Source organism: Lontra canadensis, unplaced genomic scaffold (genome assembly GCF_010015895.1).
Source record: "Lontra canadensis isolate GAN:19392208 unplaced genomic scaffold, GSC_riverotter_1.0 scaffold100, whole genome shotgun sequence".
Classification (NCBI taxonomy): Eukaryota; Metazoa; Chordata; class Mammalia; order Carnivora; family Mustelidae; genus Lontra; species Lontra canadensis.
The window spans coordinates 2,914,929-2,926,687 of NW_022631094.1; the positions used below are offsets into that span (position 1 = coordinate 2,914,929).

At 40.3% G+C, this 11,759-nt stretch overlaps 1 protein-coding gene across 5 annotated transcripts in view; it reads right to left on the reverse strand.

The window, feature by feature from the left end:
* The window catches only part of ARHGAP12 (Rho GTPase activating protein 12), a 108,343-nt gene extending 100,232 nt beyond the window's left edge, over positions 1–8,111 (reverse strand). For all 5 annotated transcript variants that reach the window (XM_032837898.1, XM_032837897.1, XM_032837896.1 and 2 more), the window contains exon 1: positions 8,001–8,111. The gene's annotated coding sequence lies outside the window, so the exon portion shown is untranslated. The remainder of the gene's footprint in view (positions 1–8,000) is intronic.
* Positions 8,112–11,759: the final 3,648 nt, after the last annotated feature.

Consider the following 11,759-nt stretch of genomic DNA (forward strand, 5'->3'; position numbering starts at 1 on the left):
CACAATAAAGTTATTTTTACAAAACAAGACAATACAAAGTGCTGATACCAACAACTGGAACACTCATACAGTGCTAATGCAAGTGCTAAAAACGGGACAGCCAGTTCAGTAGTCTCCTACAAACATACATTTTCTGGGCCATGAGCCAAATCTCAATAAATTTAAAAGAACTGAAATCATACCAAGGTATATTCTCTAACAACTGAATTAAGTTATAAATTAACAAAACATAGCTTAAAGCCCACAAATTTGTTGGAATCTAAACAACATACTTCTAATTATCTCACAAGGAAAAGAAGAAATCAAATAGGAAATCTGAACTGAAATGTAAACGAAAACATGACATCTCAAAACTTGTGGGACGCAGCTAAAGTAGTGCTCAGAGAAAATTCATAGCACTAAATACCCACATTAGAAAAGAAAGGTCTCAAATCATTAATGTACACTTCCACTCTAAGAAACTAGATGAAGAGCAAATTAAACCCCAAATAAGCAGAAGAAAAGACATGATAAAGAGCAGAGAAAAAATCAATAAAAAAAAAAAGAGAGAAAAATGTTAGATGAAATCAGAAACTGGTTCTTAAAGAAGATCAATAATACTGATAACCCTCTAGTCAAACTGATCCAGAATAGAAGGGAAAAAAACACAAATTACCAATATCAGGAATGAGACAGGGGATATAACTATAGATCTAAAGACATCAAAAGGAAGATAAGAGAATATTATGAACAACTTTAAGCCAGTAAATCTAACAACTTAGATGACCAGACAAATTTCCTGAAAGACAAATTACCAGAACTTCAGAAGAAACTGATAACCTAAGTAGCCCTGTATCTAATAAAAAAATTGATCTGTCTTTAGAAATCTTTAAGATCTTCCCACAGGGCACCTGGGTGGGTCACCTGGTTAGGCATCGGCCTTCGGCTCAGGTCATGGTCCCTAGGTCCTGGGATCAAGCTGGACGGGGAGTCAAGCTCCCTGCTCCCTCTCCCTCTGTTGCTCCCCTGCTGTGTGCTCTCAAGCATGCACTCTCATGTTCTCTAATAAACAAAATCTTTAAAAATAAATAATAAATAATTTTCCCACAAAGTCCTGGCCCAGATGGCTTCACTAGAGAGTTTTACCAAAAATATAAGGAAGATAATACCTGTTACACAAAGCTTTTGAAGAAAATTGAAACAGAAGAAAAACATCCCAATTCATTCTATCTGGACACCATTATCCTCATACTAAAACCAGACAAAGACATAAGAAAAACTAAAGACCTACATCCCTCATAAATATAGACACAAACTTATCTTCAACAAAGGACTCATATTTAAATATACAGAGAACTGTACAAGTCAATAACACAACTCAATAAAAAATGGGCAAAAGATATGAACACTTATCCAAAGATCTACAGATGGTAAGACCATTAGAAGATGCCCAATATCTTTAGTTATTAGAGAAATGCAAACTGAAGTCACAAAGAAAAAACACTATGCATCCACTAGAAAAACTAATATTTAAGACTGACAATACACCAGTGTTTTCTAGAATGTGGAGCAATCAAAACTCTCACACACTGCTAGTGGACATATAAAATGGTAAAACCACTTAGGAAAAAGTTTGGCAGGTTCTTAAAATTTTAAATATATATCTACCATAGGACCCAGGGAATCTACCCTTGGTAGATTCAAGAGAAATGAAAGCATGTATCCATGCAAAGACATGTAGTTGAATGTTCACAGCAGCTTTATTTCTAATAACCCCAAATTGGAAACAATCCAAATGACCATCAAGAGGTGAATGGATAAACTAATTGTGGTATATCCACACAATGGGATATCACTCAGCAACAAAGAGGAATTAACTACTAATACACACAACAAACTGGAAAAATCTCACAATAATTTTCCTGAGTAGGAAAAAAAAAAAAAAAATCCAGACAAGAAAGTGCATACTATATGGTTCCATCTACACACAATTCTACGAAATGCAAACAAATCTATAGTGCTGGAAAGCACATCAAAATTGACCAGAAAACAAGGTGATGAATTACCCTTAAGCTTAAGGAAATTTGGAGGGCAAGGTGGGAGTTAGATACGTTCAAATTATACATTTAAAATATATGCAGCTTATTACACAGCAATTACACCTCAATAATACGGTTTTTAAAAAACCCTAATGATATAAATTCAAAGCACCAACTATCACTCCCACATACACACTAGAATGGCTTTAAATACATAAAAATACATAAAAATGATGTTTCATGTGGTAAGGACGCCAGCGACTGGGATTCTCGTTCACTGCTTGTGGAAATGCAGAATGTTAAAGCCACTTTGGAAAACATTTTGGCAGTTTCTTATAAAGTTATTAAGCATGCATTTACCTTACGATCTAGCCATTGCTTTTCAATACCTCTAGGTATTTACCCAAGAAAAATGAAAGCATAAGTCCACGCAAAGGCCTAATATGAACATTCACAACAGCTTTATTCATAAGTGCTAGAAATCAACTCAACTGGAATCAACTCAAAGGCTTATCAGCTAATGAATGCCTAAACTAATCGTACATCCATCTGTAAAACAGGAAAGAATACAAATCCTAAGAGATCCTGGGAAAGGGTTGGAGGGGGATGGGCAAAACGTAAGGTTAAGGGGACTGGGAGATACAAGCTTCCAGTTACGGAATGAATAGGTCATGGGAATAAAAGGCACAGTATAAGGAATATAATCAATGATATCGCAATAGTGTGTATGGTGACAGATGGTAGCTACACTTGTGGTGAGCAAAGCATAAGGAATAGAGAATGTTGATGGGCGCCTGGGTGGCTCAGTTGGTTGAGTGTCTGCCTTCGGCTCAGGTCATGATCCTGGTATCCTGGGATAGAGTCTCATCTTGGGCTCCCTGCTCAGCGGGGAGCCTGCTTCTCCCTCTCCCATTCCCCCTGCTTATATGCTCTCTGTCAAATAAATAAATAAAATCTTTTAAAAAGAGAGAGAGAGAGAGAGAAAGAATGTTGAAATGCTATGTTGTACACCTGAAACTAACATGACATTGCATGTCAATTATACTAAAAATAATTTTTTTAAGAGACACCCTTGTGAGAACAGATAGAGAAAATGTGAAAAAGTACTTAGTAAACTATAAAGCATGACACAGAGCATCTCATTAATCACTGCTTACTAAAGGAAGTAATGTGGTGATAGGAAAGTACCCACAAATACCATACCATATGAACCTTCTACATCTGGCTTATTTCACTTAGAACAACACTTTTGAGAGTCATCCATGTTGCTGTATGTAGCTGTAGTTCACTCCTTTCTATTACTGAGTATTACTCTATGTTAGTATACACATATTATAACTCAATAAAACTGATTTTTTTTAACAGATCAGTAATATGTAGCAAGATATTGGTATTTTAAAGATACCACTCGAACTGCAAAATGTAATCTAAATTCTTCTGTAGCAAAATAGCACAGAACTCAGGGTTAGGGACCTGAAATTTAAATCTAGGATTTGCCATTTCTTGGCGCTCAGATGCTGAGCCCCTTAACTTACCTGTAAAACAAAACAATATAAATCTCCAAAGATTCTTGTGAAAATGGAAAAGAGAAAAAGTATTCTGTAAACTGTAAGGCACAACACAGAGTATCCACACTAATCACTGCTTAACTCATAAAGGGGCACCTGGGTGGCAAAGTCATTTAGCATCCAATTCTTGGTTTCAGCTCGGGTCATGATTTCAGGGTTGTGAGATCGAGCCCCATGATGGGCTTCACACTCAGTGTAGAGTCTGCTTCAGACTCTCTCCCTCTGCCCCTCCCCACTGCATGCGTGCTCATTCTTGCCCCCTCTAAAATAAATCTTTAAAAAAAAAAAAAAGTTGTGAGTAGAAAAATAGTGACAAATTAACTAATGGCTTAAAAAAACAGTCCCTCCTCAAATGCACATGCCTTTGCCTCTTCCTAGCTATGTGATCTAAGACAAGTTACTAAACCTCTCTGAGCCTTGTTTTCTTCCATTTGTGAAACGGAGCTTATTAACAGCAGATACCACATATTGAGAGAATCAAATGAGTAAATACGTGTAAAGCACCTGGTATAATGCTTTACAGATTTTTAGATCTTCTTAGAAAATACTATTATTTCTATGCTACCAAATCTAAACTTAGCAGCCATCCTACCCATCCAAAGTACAATAGTGTAGGTAGTATTAGTGATCTAGATCAGGGCTTCTGAAACGTCTAGTGAGCAGAATCACCTGGAGAGCTTCTCTTTAAAAAAACAAAAAAGGGGAGCCTGGGTGGCTCAGTGGGTTAAAGCCTCTGCCTTCAGCTCAGGTCATGATTTCAGGGTCCTGGGATCGAACCCCGCATCGAGCCCCACATCGGGCTCTCTGCTCAGCGGGAGCCTGCTTCCCCCTCTCTCTCTCCACCTGCCTCTGCCTGCTTGTGATCTCTGTCAAATAAATAAAATCTTTAAAATAAATAAATAAATAAATAAAAATTTAAAAAAAAAAAAACTTTTTTAGATTAGTTCTAGACTTAGAAAATTATGCAAAAATAGTACAGAGAGTTCCCATATATCCTATACACAATTTCTCCTACCATTAACATCTTATGTTAGTATGGTACATTTATCATATTCAGTGATATATATGAACATATTATATATAGTAACATCCATGTTCTATTCAGTCTTCCTTAGTTTTCCCCTATGTTAGTATGGTACATTTATCATATTCAGTGATATATATGAACATATTATATATAGTAACATCCATGTTCTATTCAGTCTTCCTTAGTTTTCCCCTAATGGACTTCTTCTGTTCTAGGATCCCATCCAGAATAGCACATACACATTTTGTAGTCATCATCTGTAGTTTTTAAAACACAAGTTACTGAAACCCAGACATTCCTAATGAGAGCACTATTAGGTGGGGCCCAAAAATTTGCATTTCTAATAAGTTCCCAAAGGATGCTGATGTGGCCAATCTAAAAATACATGGAGAATAGCTCTGGTCTAGATTCTAGACTCCAGAAGTGATGCTCAATATAGTAGCCACTAGCCAAATGTGGCTACTGAGCACATTAAGTGTGTCTAATCTAAACTGAAATGCCCCGTATATGTAAAATACACCAAGGATTTGAAGACTTAGTCTGAATAAAAGAATCATGTTGATTACATGATGAGATGATAAAAAAAAAACTTATTTCACTTGGGTTTTTTCCCCCTATTTTTAATTTTTACCATATGAGTACTAAAAAGCTTGAAAATTACCCGAGTGAGGGGCACTTGGCTGGCTCAGTTGGAGGAACATGCAATTCTTGATCTCTGGGTTGAGTTCAAAACCCATGCTGGGTGTAGAGATTACTTAAATAAAAATAAAAATAAAATAAGGTTACACAGGTGACTGGCATTATATTTCTATCGGACTGCAGCGTAGTTTGTGGTCTGGGCAGTAGAGCACCAAGGGTATCACCTGGGGACTTGTTAGAAGTTCAGGTGATTCCCATGCACATTAAAGTTTGAGAAGCACTAATTATCAACAGGGGAGGGATACTTAGACACGTCAGCATTTGGCAGTCTGGTTCAAATAAAAAGCTAATCAACTGCAAACTGAAACTGCATGATATTTGTTAAGTCAATAGAAGTAATAGGGAAATGGCTGAATCACAGCAAAGGCATCCACAACTAAGGATGTGGCATAATTAGACCAGTTAACAACTGAAGAAAAGAAAAACCACAAAGATAGTGACCCAATGGGTTCCTCAAAAGAGGATGATATGAAAAGCATGATTTGAAATACAATGATGATATGTGATACCATCATACTTTTTCATGTCTGACTCATTCCACAAAACAGTGCATATTTGCAATTAAAACTAAAAATGTAAATACAAGAGAAAATAAAAGTTTAATTTCACTTTTCTCTCCCACTACTAGAGAACTGGAATGTCCATTTTGGGCAGATTCACCTGTTACCTTTTCTTAGTACCAATTTTCTCTGGTAAGCAAAATACTGGTAGTGCCACAAAGTAATTTTACACATCACTGTATTCAGTTTTATTTCAGTCAACTTCGAATTTTTATTACCCTATTATTCTCAGGAATGTCAACTGCACAACTTCAAGTACATAAATTTGTAAAGCCCACGGTCTATCCACCTATTTTTAAAAAGCACCAAACAGAAACTTTCTAAATGAAATGATAACCAAATGATTAACTACAAATAAGCAGCTATTCTTCTACAGCATTTATAGTACGTATTTTCACTTGTGCCTCACAACTGGTACAGAAAGTAAAAAATAAATAAACACCTAAAGATACATAATTGACTATATACGGATAACTAATCTTTACCAATAGCACCTTAAGAATCAACGAGTTATCGACCTTTTCCAACTTTTATGGCTGATAAAGTACGAACAGAAACCTATCAACAGATACCAGGCATACACATACACACATACTATCTGTTTCATTGCACTTAATTGTTTTTCCCCAAGAACAAACACCTCCAAAGCAGAAAGCTACATGCAACCACGGGTCACATATATGCATCCAAGTTGTCTGGCTCTTCAGGGTGTATGGCTCAAAGTTAACTCTTCAGATCCTGCGTTTAAGCACTCTGCTGGGCTCCCAATCCCTATTCTGAAACGTTTCCAAGGCATTTCAAAACAGAGCAAAAGAGAAAACTAATAGCACCAGTAGCCTAATGTCCACTCAGACAAGAAAAGGTACAGAAAGATGACCCATTCTGTAACACACCTTCCTATTGATCAGGTAAGGAACACCGGACACGGACAAATAACCGCTCTAGGCCACTGTTTCCCAAGTTTTCGGATGAAACAGGCGTGGCTAGGGGCTAAATACTTTTTAACAACCTTTCACTGAGTCTTCCGAGATCTCAGCTTCGAAAGTGTGGCAGAATCTCAACCAGAAGCCGAGCTTTCCTCCACATTTCCTTCCCTTTTGGAATATGTGCATAAATATTCGATAAAAGCTGCTCTCGTGTGTCATAACTAACCATAAAGCAATTCGAGTGTTAGCTGACTTTACCCATCATAAACACTTCACTTGGAATGACATCCGAACTTTCCTAAAGGTATGCTTTAAACATTTTGCTTTAACCTTTGCAAATGCATTGAAAACTGCTGCTACACTCAGAAGGAAAACATCACAAGCCTCTGAAACTGAAGGCTCTGCATTTTTCTGTAATGATGACCCTGCAGACATTTCTTCTCAGAGGGTCTGTAGTAACTAAAGATACAACACGTAAAGGACAGCCATTCTTGGAAGACAATCAACTACGCTGAAATGGGAGGAGGGCAGCACGCTTGTAAAGAGTTTTTTTGTTTGTTTTGTTTTTTAATTCAAGGACTTTGAGGAGATTGCTCCCAGAAGAGCTAGAGTAGCAAGTGTCCATTCAATGGGGCAGGGCACTTCTAAAGACTGCAGAGACAAAAGTACCCGTTTAAGGTCAGCAGTCCTCGAGGGGAGGCCTCAGGTAGGCTCCCTGGGGGGGCGGAGGTTTACACACCCAACAGCAGTTAGTGAGCGGGCACACGCAGCTGCAGAAGGCGAGGAAAGAGGGCGGCACCAGCCTGCCTTTTACACACACGCACACACACACACACACACACACACAAACACACTCCTTCCTAGGGGCGGGGCGGGCGGGCGCTGCCCTCACACAGGAAGTCAGGAAACCCGGGGGGCAGAGGAGCCACAACTTCGAGCCATTTAAACCCTCTCGCCCACGTCAGTCAATGGGCTGGCAACGGCTCCCCTTCCCCCCGCGCCCACCCTGCGCCCTGCGCCCCACCCCTCCCGAGACGCTCCCGGCCGCACCTCGCGCGCACCTCGGCGGCGACGCGCCTCCCGCACACACCTCCCCCTAACTCCGCCGCCCTCGGCGGGCACAGCCCCGACCGCTGACGCCTTTGTGCAGCACCTCACCAACCTGCCCTCTGTCCACGGGAACCCGCGTCCCGCCACCTTACCGAGAGCACGGCGGCCTCGCAGGAGGCAGCTCCCTCTTGTATTAGCACTGGGTCTGCGGGACGCCGAGGCGAGCCTGAAGGGCGCTCACACCGCGGCGGCTGCGGCCAGCCCGTCCCCGCAGGCTGGTCTCCGAGGGAGGGTAAGTTCCAGGGCACGTCGGAGCGCGCCGGCGCGGGGGCGGGGCGGGCCTGGCGGTTCACGTGACGGTAGGGGGCGGGACGAGGCGAGGTTCACGTGACTAACCGGGCGGGCGCCGGGTGAATCGGCGGGGGTGGATCCGGGAGGAGGGGAGGCAGGGGGCGGGGCGGAGGGACTGGATTAGGGACTCTGGCTGGCGAGGTTGCTGCCCGCCAAGTGGGCGTAAGCACTTTGTAAACATGAAGTGGGAAACGTTGAGAGAAAACGCTCAGGAGAAAACAAGTGAAAGGCATAGGGGAAACGGACCCAACAGTAGGATGGCAGGAATGGAGCCCAGGGAAAGAGGGGCGGTGGGCATTGCCTGCACCCTTTCTTGGCCCGCTGGCCTGCTGGGAGCTGCTGCCAGACAAGGTCAGTCAGTTGTTCACTGCCCCGGAAATCCCGCGGGGAGACTCGGAAAAAGTGTCACACGCCACTTCAAGGGGACGAAATGGAACTCTGGAGGCACTGAGTCCATTTAGTGGGGTCATGCGGAGCTGTCCTGCGCTGGGGCTACCAGGGCAGATTGCTTCACCAGCTGTGCACACTCAAGGATGACGGAGGCCCTGGGGATCCAGGAGTCGGCCGCTCCATGATCAGGCTGGTCCAAAGCAACATAACCACTCATTAAGCTGCCCACGGGGCCTGCTGTGTGTAAGCCCCAGGGCCACAGTGTCGTTGGCCAAAGTCATCACAGATCGCAGCGTTTGCAGTTTGGCAGCACAGAATCCAGAAGTCAGAGGCATTAAAGGTTTTTCATGTGGGGGTGAGCCTATGGCAGCAGTAGTACTGGACTGGGAATTTGGAAAAGACACCTAGCATCTGCCTTTGTCACTTCTTGACCTCAGCTGTCAACGGAGTGTTTTGACTGAGCGAAAAAGCTCCTCCTTCTTCTAGCCCCAAATTTAATGACTGTGAGGAAAACTAACTCATAAGTATTAGGTCCTAAGAAACCAGTCATTTAGTAATCAATTGTTGAGTGTGTCTGTTATGGTGCTGGATGAAATTTTAATGATACCAGATTTAAAAAAAAAAAAAAAAAGGCAAGGTATGGTTGGGGAGGCACTCTCCGGAATTGGCCCTTTTCTGTTCTTATCTCATACTTAAAGATGCCATTTGTGTCTGGTGTCCTCATAAGCTGAATTTCCTGTTGTTTTTTAATGACTGCAAAGAACCCACTGGGTTACTGGCAAGATTTTAAGAGCTGTAGTTTTCCACATTCTTATTAAATTAAATCTGAGGGGGGATAGTGCTTAAATTTAAAATATTTCCCTTTTAGAAAGGAAAGATACAAAAAAAAAAAAAAAAAAAGCCAAGACCATACTGTCTCTGTTATTGCACTCGCTTTATCACCCTTTCCTTGGCACTGATTTTTTTTTCCTGTGTTCCTCAGTTTCTACATGTTCTCTTTTCTATGCCCTTGTTCACGGTATGGAGTAGTGCTCCTGTATGCTTCTGAAACTATTTGCCATAGAATCCCTTGTGATCTCTTTCTAGAACCAAAACAAGGAAGACTGTGAAAAGTAAACTGTGCCTTGATGGGAATGTGCTGATAACTTTATCTTCCCTACTCCTCAACCCTGAACTTGGTTTCGGGAATAGATAGAACTGAACAGTTTGCACATACTTGCTGATCTGCCTGTGACTCTACTTCCTATTTCACAACATAATCTCAGATGATACCACAATGCCCACAGTATGCTGATCACTACCAACAGCAGATGGAGTCGGATAAAAAGAGCTCTCACCCATGTGTGTTGTTTGAAAAGGACCTGATGGAGAGCTATGCAATCATTTGCAACACTGCCTCTAGTTAGTTTTTAAATAACACCAGTAGCATATGTCTGGCGCCTGTGCTCAGGATCGCAACAGATCATTTTCAGGATATTGACATTTAACTGGCTCCTAATGAGGTAGCATAGAGTTCCAAAATGTAGAATTCAAATGTAAGCTCCACAAAGGCAGAGGTTTGCGTTTGATTTGTGTGTATGTATGAGTGTATGTGTCTCCAAAGTGCCTGAAACATAATACATTTCTGTTGAATGTATTTTTGAGTGAAAATGTACTCTGTAAATTGCTAGATATGCCCTGCTTTCTAATTCTTTAATAGGTAAACCTGCTTTTCATTGTGTATTTCTAAATGAAAAGGCATGAAATTATATCTGGCATCCCTGCTTTGGCTAGGCTCTAGAGGAAGGGAATTTGGCAGTATCTACCAGAATTACAAATGCATACATATTCTGAATTTACTTCTAGGGATTTATCCCGCAGATGTATTTCCACACATGAGAAATGATAAGGTATTTCTTATAGTATTGTTGAGAATACCAAATGATTGGGAAGAACCTTAATATCCATCCTCAGGACCCCTGGTTAAATTAGGATAAATCCATACATTCAAATGTGGCTAACAAAAGAAGCAAAGATCTCTATGTTTTAATATTATAATCTCCAATTTTTTTTGTTAAATGAGAAAATGGTGCAGAGTAATGTATTGGCTTGTATATGCATTAAACTAGGACAAACTAACTGTTGAGGTATAAGAAATCTGTGGATGGAAGTCATGGGAAAGAGCCTTTATTGTATTTGTATCTAAAGTTTTTGATACTCAAACCATGAGAGTGCTTTATCTAGTCAAAAAGTTAAGGGGCGCCTGGGTGGCTCAGTGGGTTAAAGCCTCTGCCTTTGGTTCAGGTCATGGTTTCGGGGTCCTGGGATTGAGTCCCGCATCAGGCTCTCTGCTCAGCAGGGAGCCTGCTTCCCCCTCTCTCTCTGCCTGCCTCTCTGCCTACTTGTGATCTCTGTCAAGTAAATAAATAAAATCCTAAAAAAAAAAGTTAAATAAAATATTTTATTTAAATTTTTCTGGTATCTTTATTTTGTTATTAAAACATCCAGGCTTCATCTATTTATCAAAGTTTACCTAATCAGAATAAGTATATCAAGTAAACTGGTACATACATCAAATAAACTTTTTAAAGATTCAGTTATTTTCATTAACTTCCGATTGAACAATAAATACTCCTTCTGAAATAATTTAAGATCCAGGTCCTACCCTTAGTTTGAAGCTTGGTATACAACATATCAAATATATGTACATTTTCAAAAGTACTTTATTTTTCTTGAAGTAGAGCCTGACTTGAACAAATTATAATGACTTGGATCCTCTGATTTAAGTAATAAAACTAGAATTTTATGGACCCTCTGTTCATCTCCTAATTAAGGTCAAGAAAAATATATTTGGGATAGAACCCTGAAGGCATATCTTTCTGTGTGTATCTGTTAACTCGCCCACTTTGGAATATCAACTGTCTCCTGTCTTCCACAGTTCACCGAGATGCCCTGGAAATTATTTTGCCTATGTTTCAGCATTTTACATATTTCTAGACTTAATTCCCAGAAATTTAAAATGAATTATAATTACAAACTACAGTAGCATTCAAATTTACATAACACCATCTACTTAAGGATTTCAAGGGCTTGTAAATATTTTCTTGTGAAATCTCAGTTTTCACCATATAAACTTATATGAACAGTGTTTTTACACTCTTGTGAAAGACAAATGCAAGCATAAATAATTA